General features: G+C 37.1%; 1 long non-coding RNA gene across 1 annotated transcript; it reads right to left on the bottom strand.

Annotated features, from left to right (window-relative positions):
• Positions 1–473: 473 nt before the first annotated feature.
• On the bottom strand, positions 474–24,445 carry LOC149803644 (uncharacterized). The gene is made up of 4 exons (XR_016420240.1): positions 24,359–24,445; positions 22,696–22,783; positions 19,008–19,090; positions 474–1,457 (listed from the first exon to the last, which is right to left on the bottom strand). It is a non-coding gene; the product is annotated as an uncharacterized LOC149803644 (long non-coding RNA).
• Positions 24,446–24,822: the final 377 nt, after the last annotated feature.

Consider the following 24,822-nt stretch of genomic DNA (forward strand, 5'->3'; position numbering starts at 1 on the left):
TTGTCATGTTCAACAATTTTTCAGTCGTATCTTGGCAACAATCATTTAAGTCCATCAAGTTTTTCAATTAGTAAATTTATTTCTTATTGATCAATGATATTTGGTATGCAAAAGCATCTTATGGAGCACATGTCATATAGGTATGTGACTTTGATTTAACTGTATTGGTCTAGTAATTTATTGAATTTAGATACATTTTTGTTAGTGCACACTTTAATTTTCATGCAAGATAGCATAAAACCAAGCTTTGGTAAATATATTTTATAACTTATAGGATCTAAAGTAGTTGACAAGCTTGAAGAGATTGTGACAGCAGACAAATGAAAAAATATGTACCAATGCTGTCATCTGGACAACAAGCTTCAGGGATACAACTCTGTGATCAATTATTTTGCACCAAAGATGACTGGTTTCTTCTATCATGGAATGCTTTCAAGGTAAAGCTTAAATTATTGCACACACAAAAATTCTGATTCAGGTTTTTCAATGTTTTATTTATAGTCCAGTATATTCATATTCAAATTAAATCATAGATATAAAGATCTGATATTTTGATATCCTACAATGTAAATTTGTATAAAGTTTTTAGTGTTTTGGAATGTTGCAAATAAAGTATCTATAAAAATAAATTATCTGTATTCTGATAGAATGATATACTGTATTTTGCATCTTTATTTACTTTGAAATAGGCTTTAGCTAGCTGCATTGCATTTTAATGAAAACAGCCAAAGAGAGAAAGCATGCACTAAGGATGTGAGAGCCAGATATCCAAAGTACAAGAAAGGAGAATACACTGTCAGGAAAATCCTTGTCGACTCAATATATGGCAAGAATATACATTAGTAATTAATGAACAGAAAGGCATATATCACTTAGAAATATAAATACTGTTGTACCAAGTGTATGTACCTATATTATTTTTTTAAATTATTAAATTCAAACAGTAAAGGCAAAATATTTGTTAAAGTTGACACTCCTTTAATTTTAAAGGTCATGAATTTTCCCTGTGGTAAAATAGTAAAAATATACAAACAATTGTAAAGACAAATACTTTTAATTCATGTATTAACCTCAACAAAAGGTTGCAGTTTTTGGCTTGTACAATACAATGCATATTAAATTTAATTTGTAGATTATGTCAAATGTCTGATGAAAACAGCATTCACAATTGGACAGGTGTCTCACATAAATGATGAAGGAGTAAAACTTCTGGTAGATGTATCACCACCATTATGTAGTCTGTATGAGAGGCCTGACAAGGATATTGCAACTCAAAATCTTCCTAGCAGGTTTAATTGCTGTCAGCCTCATGAAAGCCAGTGTAGTTCAGGTTTTGATCAGGAAAGGCAGTACGGATCCTCTGAAGAACACATGATAGAATGATGATCCTCACTTCCTTGCCCAAGAAGTGCCAACACCACAGAGCAAATCGTCTATATGCTGTATACCGATGTCTTCTGAAATAATAATTTGAAAATTTAGTTGAAATAGAATATGCTTTATGCATTAGATAACATTTGGAAATCAAAAGTTTTAGTAGATAGTATTAGTAGTGACCCAGTGTGATTTATCATTATTTTGTATATCAATAAAGTTAAATGAATCCAGTATAATCTGTGCACACACACACACACACACACACACACACACACACACACATATATATATGACCATCTTATTTTGTGACACAAAAAAATGAAATAAAACAATATTTGTACATGTATATGTGTTGTTTTTTGGCATGATTCATCAGTATCACTGGTATAAAGGTTAGACAGTGTAGGCCTCCAGAACATGGGTTCAATCCAAGAAGATGTCATAAAATGACTTGAAAAAGTGGTTTATTTATTTGCTGTATTAATAACTCCAATACTATGCTGTCATGCATAGATCATGAAAGCAAAATTTATGAAAACAAAAGAACATGAAAAATTACTCCGATATTTAACTTACTCATTTACTTGTTCTGGATGTTCTCCAAATTGTTGTCTATACTGGTAGTATGCAACTTTTAAAACATGGATGTCGAGACAAACTGCAGTGAACCCTGGATGGTGTGCTCTACACAGTATCCCCTGGTATTCATTGCGGATACTTGTGACCTTCTCTATGTCACAACAACATACACATTTCCTTGATGTAGGCATTACCAAACAATGTCCACATTTACACGTAAAATAGAGTTTTATTCCTTAATGCATTGTGCTGTGCTTGTCAAATTTAATCTCATATTTATGAACACATCAATAGCACAGTACAATGATACAAACTGACTAAAGTCAGGAACAGATAAAACGTTTAGTACAGCACTGTAAAATTAAATTAGATACGAAAGAAAATAGAAGTTGCAAGAAGATGCTTACCACAGACAAAAAAGGTATATTTCATAGTTTATCAAAATCAACTATTAGCATACATATGAGAAATTCGAAATTTTAACTTATAATACAGCGTACAGAATATGAATTCAATTTTAATGTCATGAGGGTAATATCCTGCCTATTTCAATAGTTGTGAAAAAAAGCGGACCTCCTCTCCTAGAAATCTTAAGTACTTCTAAATCATATCAACTTGTTCACAGGTTTTCAAAACTTACAACTGTGATCCGATGTACCTTTTACTTATCAACGTATAGATACGTCTCTACCCATGAAATGCTATACACTTGTGCAGCCTTTATTACAGGCGAGAAAAAATCCAAATTTGCTGTGAATATCGTCGGATACACATATTTATCGTAACTTAGGCCGTAGATATATTCAGAAAACAATTACCATGAATTGTCCGTCAATCTATCTTGTCTTTTTTCTTCGTCATCTTCATCTGCAACTTCGGATTGTTCGGTATTGGAAATATAGGGTTCAAACTGGTACGGATTAATTTGGGTGACGATATCAACTGAGCCTTTGTTTACAACAAGTGGTCATAATGTGACGTCACGCTTTGTTTTCACTAAATACCGAAAGTGGTCGGCGGTTGCCTTCGGTTATGATCGTAAACAAGTGCAAACGCGATATTAGGTAGGCTCCCATGCAGTTATTACTGAAAATTTTTCAATCGGATTTTGTACATTCGTATTTTGAATATATAATCTCTTTTACCAAGAAATAAACTGAATAAAGGTAGATACCCTGTTGTGGCACTTTAAAATCTGTCAAGCTAACAATGTGCTTGAGCAGCAGAGAGACTGAGCCCACCAACTATTTCGTTCCAACAGAACCCCCTATCGAAAACACTCTTGATAGAGGATCTTATTTCACAAAATAAACCCTCTATTCAGAAAACTATGATTAATAAGCCTTCTCTGCTGACCAAGAGAAGTTATTTCAACAAAGATAACTCACTATAAAAATACTTCTTGACGATCGGGATCGTCGACGAAACACTCTCGGGCTCAGTCTCTCTGCTGCTAAGAAATGTAAATATTCTAGGATTTCTGTTGTGAATTAAAAATTTAAATTAACAATAATGGCCAACATTGGAGAAGCTCTCACAACTAGACTAGCTCGAGAGCGACTAGAAGCAATAAAAAAATTTCTTCCTGTGCGAGATTCTGTAAGACAAAAATTACAAGCACGTCAGCAAGCACAAGTTGAATTTGCAACAGGTGCAGAAGAATTATTTAAACCTGTTACAACAGCTACTGAAACAGTTAAAACCGCTATCATAGGAAAACCCGATCCCGATGATCCTGAACGACCATAAAAAAGTTTGTTTCAAGCGATAGAAGAACTTAAGCGGACTCAACCTAAACCGATTAAAGGATTTAATTATAAAACAGACTTTCTTGAAGATTTTGTGGATAAAATAAAAAATCGTCCAGTCGAAAATAGAGATGACGAATTGCTTTTGGTGTTGACGCTGCTAGGGCTTATCACTCTCGAGAACAGTTTATAAAAGATCCTAATCAAAAGGTATCTAAACAACAATTTCTCGACGGAATTTATAAAATAAAACGGGGTGTCGAACGGTTAGATACCAGTGATGTATTTTATCGAGAGTATATGTCAGGATCAGATCGATATGATATCCAAATGCGACAGACAAAACGACATAAAAAACCAACTCTGAAAAAAATAGCTAAACCGCGAGTCGTCACAGATCCGAAACCAAAAGAAAGAGAAGAATCAGAAGAATTATATCAACTTCCTCCTCGTTGCAGCAGACCTAACAACAATTAACTCCTCGAGGGTTGTTTACGCAATCAGGTCTTAATAAATTGGATAGTGCTATGTCTCTTCCCGCTTTTGCTTTACATAATTTTGATAACAGAAAAAAAATTTTAAGAAAAAAATATCTAGACAAAATAGACACCTTCGAGGAATGGACAACTGTGGTATATTTTGGTAGCAAAAAAGATTTACCCTTTGATCCAACTAATTCCAGTTACATAAAATTTAAGGAGCAATTGGCAGAGATACGACAACAACAACAGCCACAATCACCCCCCGAGGAAACCATTCCAGAGGAATTTTTCGATGAACCTAAAGAAACATCCGGGAAAGGTTTGGGGTCTGGTTTTATTCCCTGTCCTGATAATATCATCAATGATGTATCACGGCTAGAAGTTCTCATCGGAGGAAAACGAGCCGGAAATAACTCATCAGAAATAATTAATGAAGCGGCTGATATCTGTCAGCGATTATTTCGCGGCGGCATCATGGATTCTCATATCTATCGAGAACTTATTGATGAACTCGTGGACAGCGACTGAATTCGCCGCGATTGAAAGTCGATTAGAGAAATAACTAATTAGATAAAATGATCATACATGACTCTCATCATATGACCCGACGAGTCAGAGTGGTAAATTCGCGATATCCTGTTTACAGTGCATATTATGGAGACGGACTTGGAAATGTTATTCAAGGATTGTTTACAAGAATAGCTCCAAAGGCGGGACCAATTGCAAAACAATTATCGTCAAAAGCTATTGATGTTATTAGAGATAAAGCTTCTGGTGTAATCGGTGATGCTGCCGGCAAGGTGTTCTCGACAATCAAAGATAGACTAGCACGATTAATACGCAGAAAGCCGCCGCCGGTAAAATTACCAAGCATGGCAGATATGCCTACAAATGTTAGCAAAATAATAAATTTAACTGCAAATCAAAAACTAGCGTCACTGATACCTTCCAAAGAAATAGAAAAAAATATAGCTTCAAGTTTAATAGCGGGAAGTGGTCTTCGTTTTAGATAATAATACATTACAATAAGATGTTTCAACGCGTATCCAACGTAGCATTTGATATGGATAAACCAGTCAGAAAGGATGAATCCTATTCCTATGATGCAAAAACACCTAACGCGCCGGGGAGAATTGAATTTCAAATTCATGATACAAGTAGATATTTTCTGCCTTGTGAGGTTTTTATTGAAGTCTCAGGTAGGATCTTAAAAGAGGATGGTACTGGGTATGGAATAGGCGATCGTGTTGGCTTTGTTAATAATGGTGTGATGGCGTTATTTAGCAAGGCCACATACTCGATTGATGGAAAAGATATTGAGTCGTGTTTGGACAATGTTGATGTTGCCACGACAATACTTGGTCTTGCAAGATATTCTGATGATTACACAAGATCAGCTGGTCCAACAATGATGTTTGCAATGGACACATCTAATCATCCCGACCACAGAAATATAACGTTGAACGCGGCTGGGGATGCAGCTGCATCCATGAATGAAGCTTTCAACTTGGGTTTTGCCACGCGTCGAACAATGTTAAGCGAAAATGAAGAGTTTTCCTGTGCTATTCCACTGTCTCATATTTTTGGATTTTGTAGAAATGTCCGAAAGGTTATATTTGGTGCCAAACATACAGTAGTGCTCGTCAGAAAAAATCTGATAATGATGCAATATGGCGAGCTGCTGGAGTTGATCCTGGTAAAGTAGTGTTAAGAAAACTATCTCTGTGGATGCCAACAATGACTCCATCAATCGCTGAAGAAGAACGGTTACTTTCTTTTATGAATCAAGGTGGAAAATCGTTATTATCATGGTTAGCAATGACAACAGATAGCACTCCTGTCAACGCTCCTGGATTGTTTACGTGGCAATTGGGATCACAACAAGGAGTATCAGCAGCGCGACATATATTTATCGCGTTTCAAGCAAATCATAGAATAAATAATCAAGAAGAAACTATAATGACATTTGACCCATTGGGGGTTTCTGAGATTTCATTAAGAATAAACGGACATCAAGAACCCGCTGAGGACATCAATCTAAATTTTGAACAACATGATGTTGCACGGGCATATTATCGATTGATGTCTTATGATGGGCGTGATCAAAACGTTGACACTGGGTTGCAGATATCCCAGCGTGATTTTACAACGTTGTTTCCGATCTATTACTTTTCGTTGGAACATTTGGATTTAATCAGAAAATCTGTCGTTGATATAGTTATTCGGGCTCGCCCGGCTCGAGTACCAGCTGGGGCAGTTGGTCCACCAGTAGTTCCTGGAGGTGCTAGAGCAATTACGGTCATACTTTCCGATAAAGCAATGTTACTTGAAGGTGTTGGCGGCCGAATGAGATTCATTGATGCTCCCGTGGAAAATATGTAACGCAATTAGATCAATCTCGTATTAAATAAACGTCATACAGTCATGTTAATGTCACTCTGACTCCGGGTCAGGTGAAGAAATTACAATCGAAACACGCAAGCACATGTGGGACATCAATAACACTAAAACACGATCAGTTAGCGGGCAGTCCAAACAAACTGTCATTGACTAAAACTCAGCTAAAACATTTCAATAAAGCAGCGCAGGCAACGACTGGAGTTCGACTTGATCTCTCTCCGGCAGCTGTCAAAGATATGGTTAAAACCGGTGGTATATTTCCTCTTCTCGCGGCAATACCAACGTTGATAGCTGCTGCTGCCCCCGCAGTAGCAAAAGCTGCAGCGTTAGGAGCTGTTGGAACAGCTGCTGGAATGGCATTAAAGAAAGTCACAGGAAAAGGATATCGAAAAAAAACGGGGCGAGGTCTAAGACTTCCAGGAACTCCGGCATCATGGTACCCAAAAAAGTTCTAAGTGTTTTCACACCTATACTGGAAGCCGCAGACGAGGAATTAACCGCAACATCTTACTGGTGGTGTTTGGAATTTGTAGCTGAAACACCTCAATTGGTTACCGCGTAAAATAATAAAATGACAACGGCAACAGATGTTCAACAGCACAGGTACGATCAAGTACGTGAATACCAGTCAGAGTTAAAAAATATCATTGACGAGTGCACCATCAAAGTGAAAGAATATCGACGACGAGTAACCGTGTTAGATGTGCTAGTGTATTCTGTATCCGCGGTGGTAGCATCAACCGGAGTAGTATTATCAGCGTTGACTCCGGTTACCGCGGCGAATGCCGCCACCATTGCTGTGTCAGAGACAACCACAGTTGCCGGAGTTGCTAGTATTATCGCGAAAAAAATATCATCGTGCGCGAGTGACAAACTCCGTGAATACACAACTAAATTAGAACTTACTCAGCGGAGTTATTCAAAACTTTCTAACGCGTTATCGGAATCCGTCGCTGACAGCAATATATCCACGGCGGATTTCACCGAGCTCACCAGGATATATGAAGATTTAAAAACAACACTGATAAATAATGACAACACAAATTCTATCAGACATAGCCGCAAATACAGCTCCGGTAAAAACATCAATGATAACTCTATCCTCGACGCAACCGGAGTTTAATATTAATTTTCCAACTGCAGTTCCAGCAAAAGAAATCGCGTTGGCACAATTACGAGTATATCACAGTTGGCCCAACATCAGGTCGACATCATTTCACGGACAATCGCCGAATAATTCATTTGTATTTTCGTATCAGAATAACCCTGACGGTACTCCAGATTGGAACGTCATTAATTTACCAACAGGGTCTTATCAGATAGAAGAAATCAACAAAGAAATACAGCGTCAAATGAAGCGTATCACCACCAAAGAGGCAAAAACATCAATAATTGCACACGAACCAACGTTGTCAACGATCATCGAAATCTCAACACCGGGTTACGCCGTAGATATCTATAACAGTTCAATCAGTACAGTATTAGGATGGCCTGAAGTCACTCCACCGACACCACCGATACCACCGCCCCCAGCGAAGTCTGATTATATCACTGACGCGAGGTCATATCACGGAATTATCCCATCGTACAAACAACAACTGGATGATATAAAAAGTGCAACGGTGGGTATCTTCCTTTCCTCGATTAAATCCGATAACAATATTATGTGGAATTTTGCTCACTCGGTGTTTCCACGGGGTGGACATTCTACACTCGTTGTCGGTCTAAGAAAAATTATTGAACATATTAAAATTATTTATGTGTCGCACCGAGCACAACTAGCGCAGCTACGGCAACGCTTCCAAGAACATCTCGGAAATATGCACATTTCTGATTCACGCAGCGAAATTATTAAACAAATTGAGATATTAAATCAGCTTGCCGACGACATGGAAAATTATAACCAGCGAATAATTCAGGCAATGATTAACAGTAGACTCGATGCTAAACAACCATTTCTCGATGAGTACTCGCTGACCGAAGACACGTTGCCGAATTTTAAATTACCAGGATACGTTTCCCCGGTCATCTTACGAAAATACGTCACTGATGTCATCGATGAGTATTTCGATGACATACTTGACCAGTACAAGCGAATATTGCCACCGCCAACTATCCTCAGACATGACAATTCCACAGCGAGCGATGGCAGACATATTTCTCCGGGAATCGTAAATATCACTGATGTCGTCGCGGTCAATCTTGTGTGTGACGTAATCGATGGCAGTTACAGCACAGACACAACAATATCAAATCAAGCCCAGCAAAGGTTTATACTGTACTCATTTACTCCTAAAAAACCACCTGGGTTTTTGATTGTACAAGAGCCAATCAATCCAGTATTTCTGCAGTGTTTAAATCCAACTTTGACAAGGATGAATTTTAAAGTCACTGACCAACAGGGTAGACTTTTGGACCTGAGAAATAAAACTATTAGTATTAATCTGCTGGTAAAGTCCTAAGGACTTTCATCGTGAAACGATTTTCGTCGTAGACTTCCAATTAATAATATCATATCATAATAATGTTTTACAGGAAATGTCAGGACTTCGTAAGAAATTCAAAGAAGTATTCGGAAACATCTTCAGATGAAAACGCTAGCGTTTTCACACAGAGTGTCTCTGACGATGATTTTGTTGTCGGTGACATTGAAACACAGAGTGTTTCCAGCGATGAAACAGAGAGTGTTTCCGATTACACTGACAGCGACGACGATGATAGCCCGGTCGGAAACGCTAGCGTTTCCAGAGACATCATCATCAATGACAGCACTGTCACAATAAATTATATTAAATGAACGCGAATAACAAAGCAAATGTATCAACACGTGAGATGTTCCATCCACGACAAAAGCGCGCTTGAAGAATTCATCCGAAAAATATTTACCGGAAACCATTTACCGGGTTATGTTAAAATAATCATCGATAAGTACGGCAATGATAGTTTTTTACTGACAGAATTTCAGCTGAAGCAATTCCGCGAAAACAATATCACGATGATTAATTGTGACGCAGACCAAATCCTCAATTATGTTCACTCGTGCATTTCACGGGATCATCTTGATAAGATACTGCAGTGAAAATCCTTTAGGATTTTTAAAAATGTCAAATATTTTACTTTATATATATATTTTTTTTACCACTGACAATTTTCCTGATTTTTATAGGGTATTTTGCTATGAAAACCAACAAACAGTCCAGCGTCGTAGATTTGATAGGGTATTTTGCTATGAAAACCAGTGAAATCGTGCAGTGTGTATAAATTTCATATAATAATTATTTCACTGCGGGATTTTATTTTTCATAGTAATTTTTCTGCAACAGACCAAAGTCGCAGATTTTATAGGGTATTTGCTAGTAAAAATTAACAAAACAGTCCGAAGTCACGAATTCATAGGAGTAATTGCTAGTAAAAATCAACAAAACAGTCCGAAGTCACGGATTCATAGGAGTAATTTGCTATGAAAACCAACAAAACAGTCCGAAGTCACGGATTCATAGGAGTAATTGTTAGTAAAAATCAACGAAATTGTCCAAGTTGCTAATCCTGATAGGGTATTTTGCTATGAAAACCAACGAAATCGGACAGTTGCACAATTTACACAGTAAAAAAAAATATTACTTTTTTTTTACTTTCGATTTCACTTCCAAGTAAAATGCAATCAAGGTGAGGTATTTACTTCTGAAAATCCTTTAGGATTTTCGTGAATGACTTCGTCATCCGTGACGAAGTTATCATTGACTTCAAAATTCTCTGGATTTTCATCGTTGACAGCGTCAGCGGACATACAATGCTTTAATCTTCTGACCCGATTATTTATTATCTTCTTTGTTTCATACTCAGCTGCCAGTGCCAGCCTGATCTTTTCGATTGCACGAGACAGTGGAACAAATTCATTTATTTGTGTCTCCGCTACGCTGGCCAGCGATTTATACAAATTATTCTGTATCGTCTTTATGAATCGATATTGAGCAGAAAGAATATAACGCCCTGCACATTTAGCTTCGTATAATGATTCAAAATCAGACAGAATAGTTTCAACATTTAGTGATATTTTAAATCCTTGTTTTTCTAATTTTTTAATAGCATCAATCACATTATTGATATTTTCTCGATTCATATTTATATATATTTTTATATATTTAAAATTAAAAAAAACATCACATCTCCTTGAGTTTCTAGCTTATCATAGAAGAATTTGAGTAGAGGCATATTTACAGCAGTTGTTATTTACAATATTTACAGCAGAAGCATATGAGTAGAAGCATATTTACAGCGGTTGTTATTTACAATATTTACAGCAGAAGCATATGAGTAGAAGGATATTTACAGCAGTTGTTATTTACAATATTTACAATTGCATATATAACTTATTCTAGGACGGTACAAACATATAACTTAATTCTAACTATTCTAATTATCATATGATAGGCTACCAAACTCAGGAGGGAGCGGAAACACTACCCCCAATGAGCTCCTAAACTATCAAATAACAGTCTAGAAAGCCCAGAAGGTGTGTTTGCGAACGACGAGACATTCCCCATTTGTGAACCTCCTAGCTTACCATTTGATATCCTAGCAAGGCTCATATGGGGACAACACATAACATATAACTTAATTCTTAAGACGGCACAAACACATAGTATTTACAATATTTACAGCAGAAGCATATGAGTAGAAGCATATTTACAGCAGTTGTTATTTACAATATTTACAGCAGAAGCATATGAGTAGAAGCATATTTACAGCAGTTGTTATTTACAATATTTACAGCAGAAGTATATGAGTAGAAGCATATTTACAGCAGTTGTTATTTACAATATTTACAATTGCATATATAACTTATTCTAGGACGGTACAAACATATAACTTAATTCTAACTTATCCTAGGACGGTACAAACATGTAGACAACACAGACAGATGCGGGGTTATACTCTACGTCCAACAAAGTTGCACACCCACCCCCGAAAATCAATCCCGTTTTGGGGTAAAAGGTCACCCCTGAACGGGGCGATAACGGAGAAAGTTGTGCAACTTCGTTGGGTTTCGAAACCCCAATATAGTATTCGGACGATATTGTATATAAACCGACTGATACCTGAAAGTTCAGAAATAGCTCAGCGTGATTTGTTTAAAACGTATTTTCTTAAATATGATCGTGTGGAAACTACACATGTACCATAAACCCGAACAAGTGTAATAAAATAGTGATATTGTCTGTGAAAAAAGATAAATACACGTTTACCTTGATAAAATCAAGGAGGATAAAATCATTCTTGACACAGTCACCTTGATAAAATAAAGGGAAGTTATTTACTTCCTTGTGCAGAAAATCGTCTGCTATTACCTGTAAAGTGTTATAGCGCGCTGGTAACAACGCGGAAATAATTGTATCATTGACTTTTCACGCAGTCGATGCAGAGTTATCTACATAAGAAAATATAATCCAACTATCAAACCTACTTGAAAAAGTTGATTTGATAATATTTTCTGCAACACGTTGAACCGAACGCGGTTCAATACCAAAATACTTCGCAGCTGAGGTCATTGAGCGAAATATATTTTCTTTATTAGTATTTTTATTGAGAGATCTGACAGCTCTTCTTGTAACGCTCTTAAATTTACCAGTGCTACCTCGTGCAGAATTCTCGCTCTGTGTTATGGATTGTAAATTTTGGACAGAGTTATTAAGTTTATTACCATCTTTGTGATCAATTACAAGACCTTTTTTGATCTCTCCGCGGAAACACTCAAACACAAACCTGTGATTATAATAGTTTTTACCCCCAGCCCTAAATCTTAGATAACCAGAATTTTCAACGACACCAACTGGTTTTTTCAATCTGCGATGTCTGACTATTCCCTCACGTGATGCTTCGTAATTCTTGATGGTTGGATGCTGGACAAATTCTTGGCTCATCATATATATAATGTATCTGTCTAATTTATAATTTGGTTGAAAACCTAGTTATATAATCACTCTCGGATTTTAGCGCGACTCCGTTATTTTTTTTATTGTAATATCGCTTGAGTTCCCGGTATCGTTTCCCCCCCCCCGCACCCCGCACATAATTGTGTTTTACCCCTGACACCAATGCCACATCGCAGGCAGGGAATAGGTCCTGTGCTTCCTCGTTTGATGCTCTGTATGTGTTCACCGCAGAATTCCTTCCTGCAAGGCTTACCACAGACTGTTACGGATCCAACTTTTAACCACTTGCAGTTATTCATTTGTATATATATATATATATATATATATATATATATATATATATATATATATATATATATATATATATATATATATATATATATATATATATATATAATATTTCTTATTTAAATACTTGTCCTAAATATAATATGGTGGTGTTTTCGAAATTATCTGTAGTTGGCGCCGGGAGATTCGATCTTGACAGGTTAACCCCCGATCCACGACGACGGTATCTAGCTGATCTGTTTAATATTATCAACGAAGGTAAAAAAGAATTTCGCGACGACGGCGCATCTCATGTATGGTCGTCATTTAAAATTATCCGCAACACTGACTCAGTCAATATCATTGACGAACTCTTCGGCGGTGATGAGGTCATCATCGATGCTACAATGACTGATGCCCGAGCAAAACCAATTATTGATTATATATTTGATATTCATCAAAGCGATGGACATACTAAGAAATATTTTTTCAGAATAAAATTTATTGTGCAAACAGATTCCGATGAGATTATCCGTGACAAACTTGACCCTGTTCTTGCTAACGGAAAGACAATTCTGTTAAGTAGAAATTCCAGACCAGGAATGCTGACCGGGGTTGATAAACCATATTACGCTCGATCGTATCCTGTAACCGCAGTCGTTTATGGAATATATCCGGTAAAAAAACCAAAAATTGATAAACTCGCCCCGATGAGGACGTCATCAAAATCCGAAGGATTTTCTGGAAACGCAAGCGTTTCTACGCTGAATTGTGTAGCCGAGCGAGTAATGGAACATTTTAAAAACGCAAAACGAGGAAACGGTTTAACCGATCTGCGACGTGAAAAAATAACAACCTGGGCTGAATCGGTTAAGGATACTGGGGCATCAATAAATGATGTTGCTGTGCTATCAAGTAAATTAAAATGTTCAATAACAGTAAAAACACTAACCGGAGAAATATTATATAATTCCAAACATTATAAAAAGTCAGGATCACCGATTGAAATTATTGATCATAACTCTCATGCCTGGACTGATGCGGTTACAATATTTCCACGAGATCGTGTTGTCAAATTTTATCGCGGAAATATATTTGAAGCTATTTACACGCTGAGTAAAACCGACCCTGTGTCAGTGTGGTTATTTAGAAGTTCCGAAGATTCCGTGTATGATCAATTTGTGAGACCCAACGGGGAATTATACTGGACAGAGTCGTTGCAACAACAAATGAAAAAACTCGCAGAACAATATGTGAGAAACGCAAGCGTAGAAATGCTTCGACAACATTGAGCAGTTATTGGTTAATTGTTTTACAGTTCCAAGTGTTGCCGCTCACGCCGCAAGAGAAAGAAATTCGTGGAGACCAACCCGAAGTCAGTTTCTCTCAGATATACAATTAAGTTGTGTCGAGTATGGACACGGCGGGTTATGGAATACCCGATATGACTATCGGGATATGATTTCCGTAGATATGATTGCCTGCTACCCAGGAAGATTTCTCGGAAACGGCGAGTGCAGCGAATACTTTAAGCGATTTGGACATCCCACGAACTCGATGACACGAGTTGCTATAAACGGCGTTTTACCCAACTTTGATTTCACAGGATTTGCTCGTGTGACTTCGTTTGAATTTGCTAAAGGGCTTCATCAGATTTGTTATGTTTGGTTTGGTAGACACTTCAGTGAAAAGCGCTGGGTACCAATAGTGTTATTGCGATATATGCTTGACAGCCGAATACTGGTATCGTTGACTGTCAGTGAAGCAATCATATCATATCAACCGCAGACCTCAGTTTGGTTACCAACACCGCAGCGTATTACCCTCGAAGAAGTTATCAGCGAGTATGCACGAGAGTGTCCAAATACCCCGATGGATGTCATCGTCAGTGAGGCTCCTAAAATTCTCAAGATCAAACTCGGTAACAGTGAAAACACAGCGAAAGATCTCGGACGAAGAATAATCGGTAAATTTACTCAGGGTGCAGCATTTGATCATAAAATGCATCACTCGCGGTTGATTATCGATGAAGCTGAATTGGATTTTATAATCTCCGACGCTGTTGCGAGAAATATATTTTGTAATCGGGAGGATGTGTTCTTGTCCGACGGAAGAAAGTTGGGCACAATTGTAAGTTATATCGACTGAGAATCGTCTCAGTACACACATCTAAGATCTTCAATGCTGGGTTATGTTTCTATAAATTTGTTATCGATGGTAAATCGATTTCCTGACACCGTAGTTAGAGTTGCCATGGATTCATTTTATATCGATAACAAATATTCAGAATCACTGGCTCGTTTTACAAGGAAAGTCGAAGACTTTTACGATGAATCATGGAGTTCGTGGAGAATAAAAGCGGAGATGTTACATGAATATTGTGAATCCGCTGATGTTGCAATCGAGGATGATCATTGTAAATCAGAAATGCCAGAAATATCTTCCGCACCATCGGTGTATGATCCAATCACCAGACACAAAACTGTTTATTTAAACGGGCCGGGCCGGTCTGGTAAAACAACTCGAGCGATTGAATTATTTCGTGGAAAATCTTCGATTTTCGAATCAGATATGATTGTGCTAACACCAACTCACAGACTTGCCAGGGAAATGAAACAACGAGGAGTCAATTCTTGTACTTATCACAGCTTTTTCAAATACAGCGGCGGTGTGTGGACGTCAGATCGAATGGGAACAAAATATATCAATGATATAATAATTTGGGATGAGATATGTACGGTACCGCTGGAAACGTTAAAAACATTTCTTGATTGGCTGCTAACGAAAAATACTGCAGTGATTATGTGCGGCGATCACGGTCAACCACCTCCGTTTGTCGGCGCATCCCCACATGATTGGCTGAGGAATTTTTTTGATTATTACGAAGAAGTGTCTGATGATTACCGAGCACTTGATGCAACGTTGAAAGAATTTAAAACACTAACCAGGCTACAACCGAATAAAATTCAGTGTGAAATTATACGCGAGATGATTCCTGAAACTTCGATGAGCGACTTTTTACGTGTATGGAAACCAGACGATTTGATAGTGGCAAGTAGGAAGACAGTCAGAGACACACTTCAACAACAGCTATTTCGGTTGCAACAAAAAAAGTTTCCAATGTTGCCAGTGCCGTTATGTTATAGACCAGCTGATACGCGGTTACAAAATATAGATGTTGATATACCAGGACGCCTGACTGCGTCAGGGACAGAAAAACAGAATTTAGTATTGAATGATATTGTGCTAGTTGATATTGATGCTGTCAAAGACGCACTAAAAATGAATAAATCTCCGTGGACGCTAGGATACGCAATGACCATTCATTCATCTCAAGGACTGACTATCTCTGATACAACTGTCTGGATCGTTGATGATCGAATCGAATGGTCAAACTTAGTCTACTTAGCTGTGTCCAGAGTCAGAAGAATGTCTCAACTGCGAAGAATTGTCTTGAAAAATCCTTCGGATTTTCATTCAAACGCTGATAAAATTAATAATGAAAACAACAGCGATATAATAAGAAAAAAAATAGCCGGTTACAAACAGAGTGACAAAAAAAATAATCGCGATTTTGATCTTGATGTTGAATTTATCAACGCGCTGAAACAACAGCAAAATAATCACTTTGCGAGCTGTAATTGTATAATGCTATGGCAGTATTCGAATAAAAATTCAAGACAATTTACCGTAGACAGAAAAGATAACAGTCGTGGTCATACACGTGATAATATCATGTTGACCTGTCTTGACTGTAATCGACGTAGAGGCGCCAGCGCTAGTTAAGTGATCGAAATCACTTCAGTGATTTGGGTGGTAATTGTGTGTCCTCGGGAATTACCTGAAGTTGTTCACGTGTGAATCCGCGTTGAGGAGCAGTTGAATCCAACCTGTAGATTGCTGGTCTGCCAGTGGATCTTGTCACGGTGGATATCTTGTGTGTGGTAACACTCCAGATGGGATCAGTTGCTCTTTTTTTACCACCTTCAAGTTCACCTGGTTCATATAAATATCTTACAGTGACATTACCCAGTATTTGCTGTTTTTCTTTCTTTCGTTGTAGTGGTATATTTTTTTGTGTGATCGCGATGGCAGGTTTCATGTTGGTTGTTCGAGTTATTTCATTATTTAGCGCAGCTATCACGCTTGGTAATCTTGCAACCCATTCGCGCGATCTCGCATCTTGAATAAATTCCTTCGCGTATTGATAACCAAATAACCGCTCAGCAAGTGTTCGATTAAATCGCTCAACAATTTCCTGATCACGATGAATTTCAGTATGCCCTCGTCTGATGGTGACGTTATGTTGCTTCATCAACGATGATACTGCACCTTGAAATTCTTTGCCAGGATCAACTTGTAATAGATTTGGCCATCGCAGACCACCTCGCCGATAAATTCTTTCAAACGCAGAAGCAACCTCAGATGCTGTTTTAGTCGTTAACGGTTCAGCATCTTTGTATCTACTTGCAACATCAACTACAGTTAGCGCGTACTTGTATGTGCGTCTTCGGATAGTATCATGTGGCAGAAATAATATATCAGCCTGATGAACCTCATTTGGTACACTAACATCGAAATGTGCAAAGTGAATTTGTTTAGGGCGCGGTAGATAAATTTGCCATATTGCCTGTCGGGATAACCAATTTTTGGCAGTAACTGTTGTAACTTTTGCTGCACTGGCAAGTTTACTAATTGCTGCGTTACCTCTCCAGTATCCTCTTGGGGAATAATAAATCGACTCCATTATAATTAATTACCAGCGCCTGATACAAGCTTAGATTTCATCGCATATTGTATTAACCAGGATGCTAACCTCTCCTTGAAAGATTTATCAGTGATGGCATTTAACGCGTGAATTAATTTCACATCCGCGAGATGGCGCTGTTGCAAATCCTTACTTCGGTAAGCTACATCATGAGCATGACACGCCTTATCAATAGCGTTTATCGGATACTCACCTGGTTTTGGTTGATCTTGGTCATCAAGTCTGATATCAAGTCGGGTTCCTGGACCACAATAATTATATCCTGGAAGATGTTTTTCTCCTGGGTATTTAGGGCACGGAGCCCCTGGTAACTTTGTTAACTTGGCTGCGATATCACCTCCGTTTTTTTTTTAATAAATCTAAATTTTTTTGTGCCGCATCGTTCACACTTGCCTGTAAGCGCTTGTCGATTATTTTTTGTTGTAATTGTTGTTGTATCCCCAGTTGGGGTATGTGCTCGGCATTTCACACAATATAAATTCATATTTTTTTTATGATATATAAAATGTCAAAGACATTTCAAATGGAGATCACTGACTTTTCTGCGTCAAAGCGACGAGAGCCAATCAAACATAACTCAGTGCTACCAAATTCAAGTATAGGTCCATCTGGGTCGGGTAAGACACAGTTGTTACTTAATTTAATAATGAAATGGATGAAGTGGGATAAATTATATTTGATAGCCCCGTCAGTGGACGATCAGCGATGTTATCAGGTATTAAAAGATTTTAACGAAAGTGCAAAATCGATAAGTGAAGAAGATGTTATTGATTTTATAACTGATATCAATGAAGCACCGAGTATCGATGCTATCGACGGGAGTATTAATAATTTAGTCGTGTACGATGATATCATGCTGGACAAACAATCAAATCCTGCCAGGATATTTTCCCGCGGTAGGCACAAAAACACTGATGTGATTTATGTAACTCAACGGTATACACAAATACCAAAAGTGATCAGAGATAACTGTAACGTTCTTGCGGTATTTAACGGCGCTGACGCACACACGTTACAAAATATTCATCGGACTTGGTGCAGCGGTGACATGGACATCAATAAATTCAGAAATTTCTTTAGTCGTGCTCAGGCAAAACCACACGGATTTGTGACGATAAATTTACATGATCCTCGGACACGGTATCGAGTTGGGTTAGATACAATTTTTAGTTAGAAATCCTAGAATATTTTGAGCAGCAGAGAGACTGAGCCCGAGAGTGTTTCGTCGACGATCCCGATCGTCAAGAAGTATTTTCATAGTGAGTTATCTTTGTTGAAATAACTTCTCTTGGTCAGCAGAGAAGGCTTATTAATCATAGTTTTCTGAATAGAGGGTTTATTTTGTGAAATAAGATCCTCTATCAAGAGTGTTTCGATAGGGGGGTTCTGTTGGAACGAAATAGTTGGTGGGCTCAGTCTCTCTGCTGCTGCTTGTGAATCCCGTGATGCTCACATCTTTTCAAGAAACGGTTTAGCTCTACCGTACTTCACACATGAGTTCATTTCAATCGAAACATCCTCGGTCTTTCTCAGCGCCTGCAATTAAAAGAAAACCTTGTATGTAAATAATGGCCACTTTCAACTGCTTTCAATCCCGTGGTCACTATCATGTTATGAACATCGCAATGGATAGACGGCATGCCATCACTAACAGCAACATAAACCATGGTTACATACGAAGTAAAGAGAATACGCTCAGTAATACTAATGTTGCAGAGTTGAAGGAATAAATTCAAATTTAAATGCATAGGTATTTCATTGATTAAAGAAACATGATTAATTGTTATTTTTAAGACATATCATGCCATAAGACTCTTTGCACATCTAGCTGGAAGTTCGTCCGCCAAATATTTACCAATTTGGGAGGTAGTACTACGATTACCTAAATCTCGGTCGGAGAGCTGAAGCTATTCACCTCGCATTGGAAATAAACAAGAAAGCTTGAAAAGAATGAGATTTTAAAAAGAAATAAAGTAAGTTTTGTTTTCGCACGGATTATCCTGGTAATTTAAAATAGACCTGATATATCTTTAGATATCGTTAAATTTCGGCTTAATTACCGTTATTTTGGTACTCGATTTATGGGTGTAATTTGGGTTATAGAGAATCCAGCTTGGCTTGACTTCAAACGTGCGTCTCTCAAAAGACCAATAGGTAAAATGAAGGGGGATGGAGTAGGGGAAACAACGATCCGATCCGATAACGTTTTCTATTTTTTTCTTTCCCTTCATATTGAAAGATTCAGTAATTGCTCTCTGAGCAGTTAGTCTCTTTTTGCTATTCAGAAATGGCGGTTCCCAATTTTCAAAATTGCTAACTAATTCAATCTCGTTTCATGAGAGCAGCAATTTATATCAGCTATTTTCTGTAGGCAGGGCGTTGTTTTCCTAATACCACTCAGAGTCTAGCAATGTGCCAATCTTCTCTCTCTTGATAAATGCATAGGGGAATAGAAGATATTATTTGCTGATCTAATAATAATCGGCGCATGTTAGGATCTGAGTGCTCAGTCGATATCGAAAGCTGACGCCTAAATAACACTTGACAGACGACCAGGATTTTTATTTCCTTGAAAGAGTATCGTGCGGACGATTGGTGCTAAACCAGATGGTTAGTAGATAAGCCAATTTGAACGAGGACATTAACATCTGCATCTGTTGCTTATTACAAGTATGGCTGTGAGTACAAAAGTTTTGAATATATTTTAGTTTTTGAAATAGAATAACGAATATCAAATAAGCCTTCCTTCTCTCTCTCTCTCTCTCTCTCTCTCTCTTGAAATGCTAGTAATTAACGGTCATTTAGACTTACATGGTAATTTAAAAATTATTTTTACTTACTTTTATAAAGATCTAAGTAATGTCGAACTGATTGCCAGTGACGCGAATATGAAGATATTATTGCAGACATGACTGTTACTGGTTGAGAGAGATCAAGACTGGTCCTATATAAAACTAACAAAATTTTAGGATGACTAATATTACAAGAATTTTGTATCAGAGAGCCACATTCATTTTTTCCTCCTTTGGAATATCAATATTGTGAAGAGCATAGAAACAAGAATATGCTGAGATTACTGTTTGAACTGTGCGTCTGATTTTGTATTACATAGATCAGTTAGATATTCTCTGATGAGACCAGTTACGATATAAATGTACCTGCATATATTATCTCCCCTGCTCCATTTACAACATGCACGTCACCTTTTGGGTATTATACATGTATAAATTCAGGGTATATAAAATTCATGACGGACAAAAGTATGACTCGTAAGAGAATAGTTACAATTGTCAGTGGATAGATATTATTTAATTCGTTCATTGACATTAAAGTCACTAAACAAAAACAAGAATAAGTATACATTACGTAAACTGTTATAGAGTAAATCAAAGTTATGTAGTTTTTCAGCATGTGATTATCAAATTTGGTTTACATTGTTTACCCTTTACAGACCGTACCTCTGAGCGTTGAACCTCTTCAATATGGGAATAGTAAACTTGGTCTTAATGGAGGCGGTCGTCAAAAAATCCTTAACCGATTTATAGCTCATTGCTCATTGCAATGTGTAGTCATGGCCCAAATGTAAATTACGTAATAGAAATATGCATAACTGAGGACACATTCAAAGACATTCTGGATTGTCTCATTGCGATACATTAGGTATATTGGTGCGTCAGCATATTCAAATCATTATTATAAAGGAGGAAGGGAAGTGCAATTTAGACTAAAAGAATTAGAACAGGCAGATGAAGCACCTCTACCAAACTCTTTACACACAAGTAGTTAAATACTTTCTTCACTTGAGAACATTGCTAAAATTTTGAAATGGCCATGAGAGCACTGGACTTTAAAGTATACTTATTGCCATCGCTCATGATATTTCCATTTCACTGTCAGTACAAGAGAGAGAGAGAGAGAGAGAGTGGTGTGGATGGGGTTGGGGCTGTAGTGACTTACAATACAGGCATTTCTTCATTACTTATCCCTATTTCTTTATTGGTCAATGAACTGTCTTACCAACACACAGAGTGATAGAGGAAGATTGAGGGAAGGTAGAGAGGCATTCGGACGTTCAAATAATGTTTTAGACCCTTATTAATAAATTTTATAAAACATGAAGAAAGAGATAGAAAGAAACAAAACATTAAATAGATTACAGTATGTGTATTCCTCGTTACAAATAAGTATACCGTACAAGTCTTGAGATGCTATTCCAAATTTGTATCACTGGTATTGTGAACACTGTACTAAAATAGCATAGAACGTGTACAACTAACTGTGACAAAGTTCCAGGTTCTTGTAGATTACTGGGTACAAGTTCATTTTTCTTTTCATTTATCTCACTCTACATATTTTCCCGTATTCTCTCCCTTTTTTATGAGAGAGAGAGAGAAAGAGAGTAAAAAGCAGGGGAAAATTAAATGGCGATTGTATCATTATTACCTTTTAAATATCAACACCCACTGAGAAAGATTATAATTTTCTGGAAATACCATCAATTAATGTAATATTCCTCACTGGAACATTCTGGGTACTCAAAAAGATAAATTTTGTTAGTAAAATTATAATACAGAATATAGTAAAATTCAGGAAGGTTAGGAATTTGTAATGCGGGTTTTCCAATAACCATGACCTAGTCCGCAATAAATAAGTTTACTTCTATTGATATTAATCCTAATATTTAACCCGCACTCATAGAGAAAATATTACCGAAGTGTAGTATATTTGCCAAGAAAGAAATCTTCAGCATCTCTACTCAAGAACAAAGTCAACATGGCTTTGGACAAGGTCAAGTACTATATATATATATATATATATATATATATATATATATATATATATATATATACATACAACATCCATTAAAAATAACATGGCCTTTGAAGTGTTGGTATAAAGCAACTTGATATACCAATAGTATTGGTATATCAAATTGTGATTTGCCCATGGCGTACGAATACGCATAATGAAGATGTTTTTATAGCTATTATACTCTCTAAACATGGATATGAATTTCTTGTAATATTACATTTAAAAAGGAAAAAATAACAAGATAATGGTTTTCTTGTAAAATATTTTATAGAAACTAACATTTTTATATAAAAAAAACAACAATACTCAATTCAGGAAATAAATATTACTGAGCTCCACCCGGTGTCGTCTGCTCTCATCTCTGTCAACACTGCTGTTTCAAGTCTCTCCCTCTGGCAAAAATCAAACACTGCAACTCTGTGGAAAAAAGAAAACAATGACATCAGATAAGGAGCAAGATCAAGAAGCAACATTTAATCTACTAAACTGTGAGTTAATTGAAGAGTTTGATAGAGACATGGCTGAGACATTTGTAAATGAAAATGATCATTGTGTTAGGGAAGACAGATTTGTACACCATGAGCCTGATGATATACTGAAATTTATAGAAAGTAAGCAGAATGCAAACACTTTAAAAAAGACACTTTTTGATGTAAGGCTAGTGACAGAATTCTTGCAGTCAAAAAACGAATTCAGAAAGTTAGACAAGATAAACCCATCTTAATTGGATCAGCACCTGGCTTGTTTTATACTCAGTGTTAGGAGAAAAGATGGATCTGAGTTTGAACCAAACAGTTTAAAAAGCATCATCAGCTCCATTGATCGCCACCTTAAAATCAAGAAATATGCAAGTACAATCATGAGAGGAACAGACACAAATTTTGTATTAACATGGGAAGCTCAATGGGCTAAGCAAAAAGATTTAAAATCTAAAGGAAAAGGAAATAAACCCAATCAGAGTCAACCGATCACAGATGAAGAAATAAATGCCTTGTATAGTAAAAAACTAATGGGGATGGAAAGACCTGAAGCCATTGCTAACACATTGTGGTTTAACAACTCCGTACATTTTGGTTTGAGGGGAGTGACTGAACATCACAATCTGAAATGGGGGGGGATGTTAAACTAAAGAAAGATGTGAATGGCCTCGCATATCTTGAACTCATTGAAAGGCAGACAAAAACAAGAACAGGAGACAATGTCAAGGACATCAGGGATATTAATCCTAAGATGTATGAAAACAAAAACAACAAAGAGAGAGATCCACTTGCTATCCACAAACGGTATGCTGAGCTAAGACCAACAGACTTTTGTCAACGTGAATATCCTTTCTATATTGCGCCCAACACTATGCCAATCTCAGCGACAAACCCAAAATGGTTTAGGAAACAAGTCGTTGGAATTAACAAACTTGGATGCATCATGAAAAAAATGAAAGAGAAAGCAAATATTACAGAAAGAAAGAAATTAACAAACACAGATAGTCGCAAGTACTTAATTCAGAAGTTAAGAGACAAAAACCTTCCCCCAACTGATATCATGCAAATTTCTGGCCACAAAAACGTGCAGTCTATAAACAGCTACTCAGAGATTAGTGAAAAACAGCAACAGACGTACTCCAATTACCTGAGCAACACCGGCCACCCAAGTAATGATGATGTTAACCCCCACCCCCACAACAAAGAAATTTCCAGCTGCACACTGCAGTATATCCAGTTCCCAAACGTGTAATATTCAGCAGAATAAGATTATCAGCAACCCATTGTACGGATCAAACATTACCGTACAAAATATGTTTGTCATGAACCTAACGGAAAACATGAACGAGATCGCTAACTGGGTCAACTTTCAACAGGCGAATTCTCAAACAGGGCCCACACAGCGAAAACGTAGGAGAATTATTGAAAGTGACATTGACAGTCAGTAAAAATAGCGAAATACGGACATAAACGATATCAATGAAATGTGGTTAAGGATAAATTGTTTAATTACCCATTGTTCCTTCATTATTTTGACATTTCCGGCTCGAATCGTACGGTTGCTATCGATGCAAATGGCCGCACTGTTACTGTTCATGACAAAGAACGCTGCAAATTCAATGTTTGCATGCACATTATTAAAAATATTTTGAATGTTAACTATCTGCCTTGTGTTTTCATTTCAGTAATATTGCTAAAGGAAACATATATAAATTAATATGAATGAAGTGTACAGGAAATTATGAAAATCTACAGAACTTCTTTTTTGAGCGTACATACATGCGAGGGGTTGTGAAGAGTTCACTCCCCTAAAGTGCGCTGTTTGTGGCTGTCAGTTTTATCTCCCATATAAAATGAAAACTTTGATGTGGTATAAATAAAATATATGTATAGTATGTACGCTGTATCAATGATATACCACTCGTTGTATACATTTTTCATTAAAAGGAAACTCGGGCAAGCCTCGTTTCATTTTAA

This window comes from Sinohyriopsis cumingii, chromosome 3, assembly GCF_028554795.1.
Source record: "Sinohyriopsis cumingii isolate HCF-2022 chromosome 3, ASM2855479v2, whole genome shotgun sequence".
Classification (NCBI taxonomy): Eukaryota; Metazoa; Mollusca; class Bivalvia; order Unionida; family Unionidae; genus Sinohyriopsis; species Sinohyriopsis cumingii.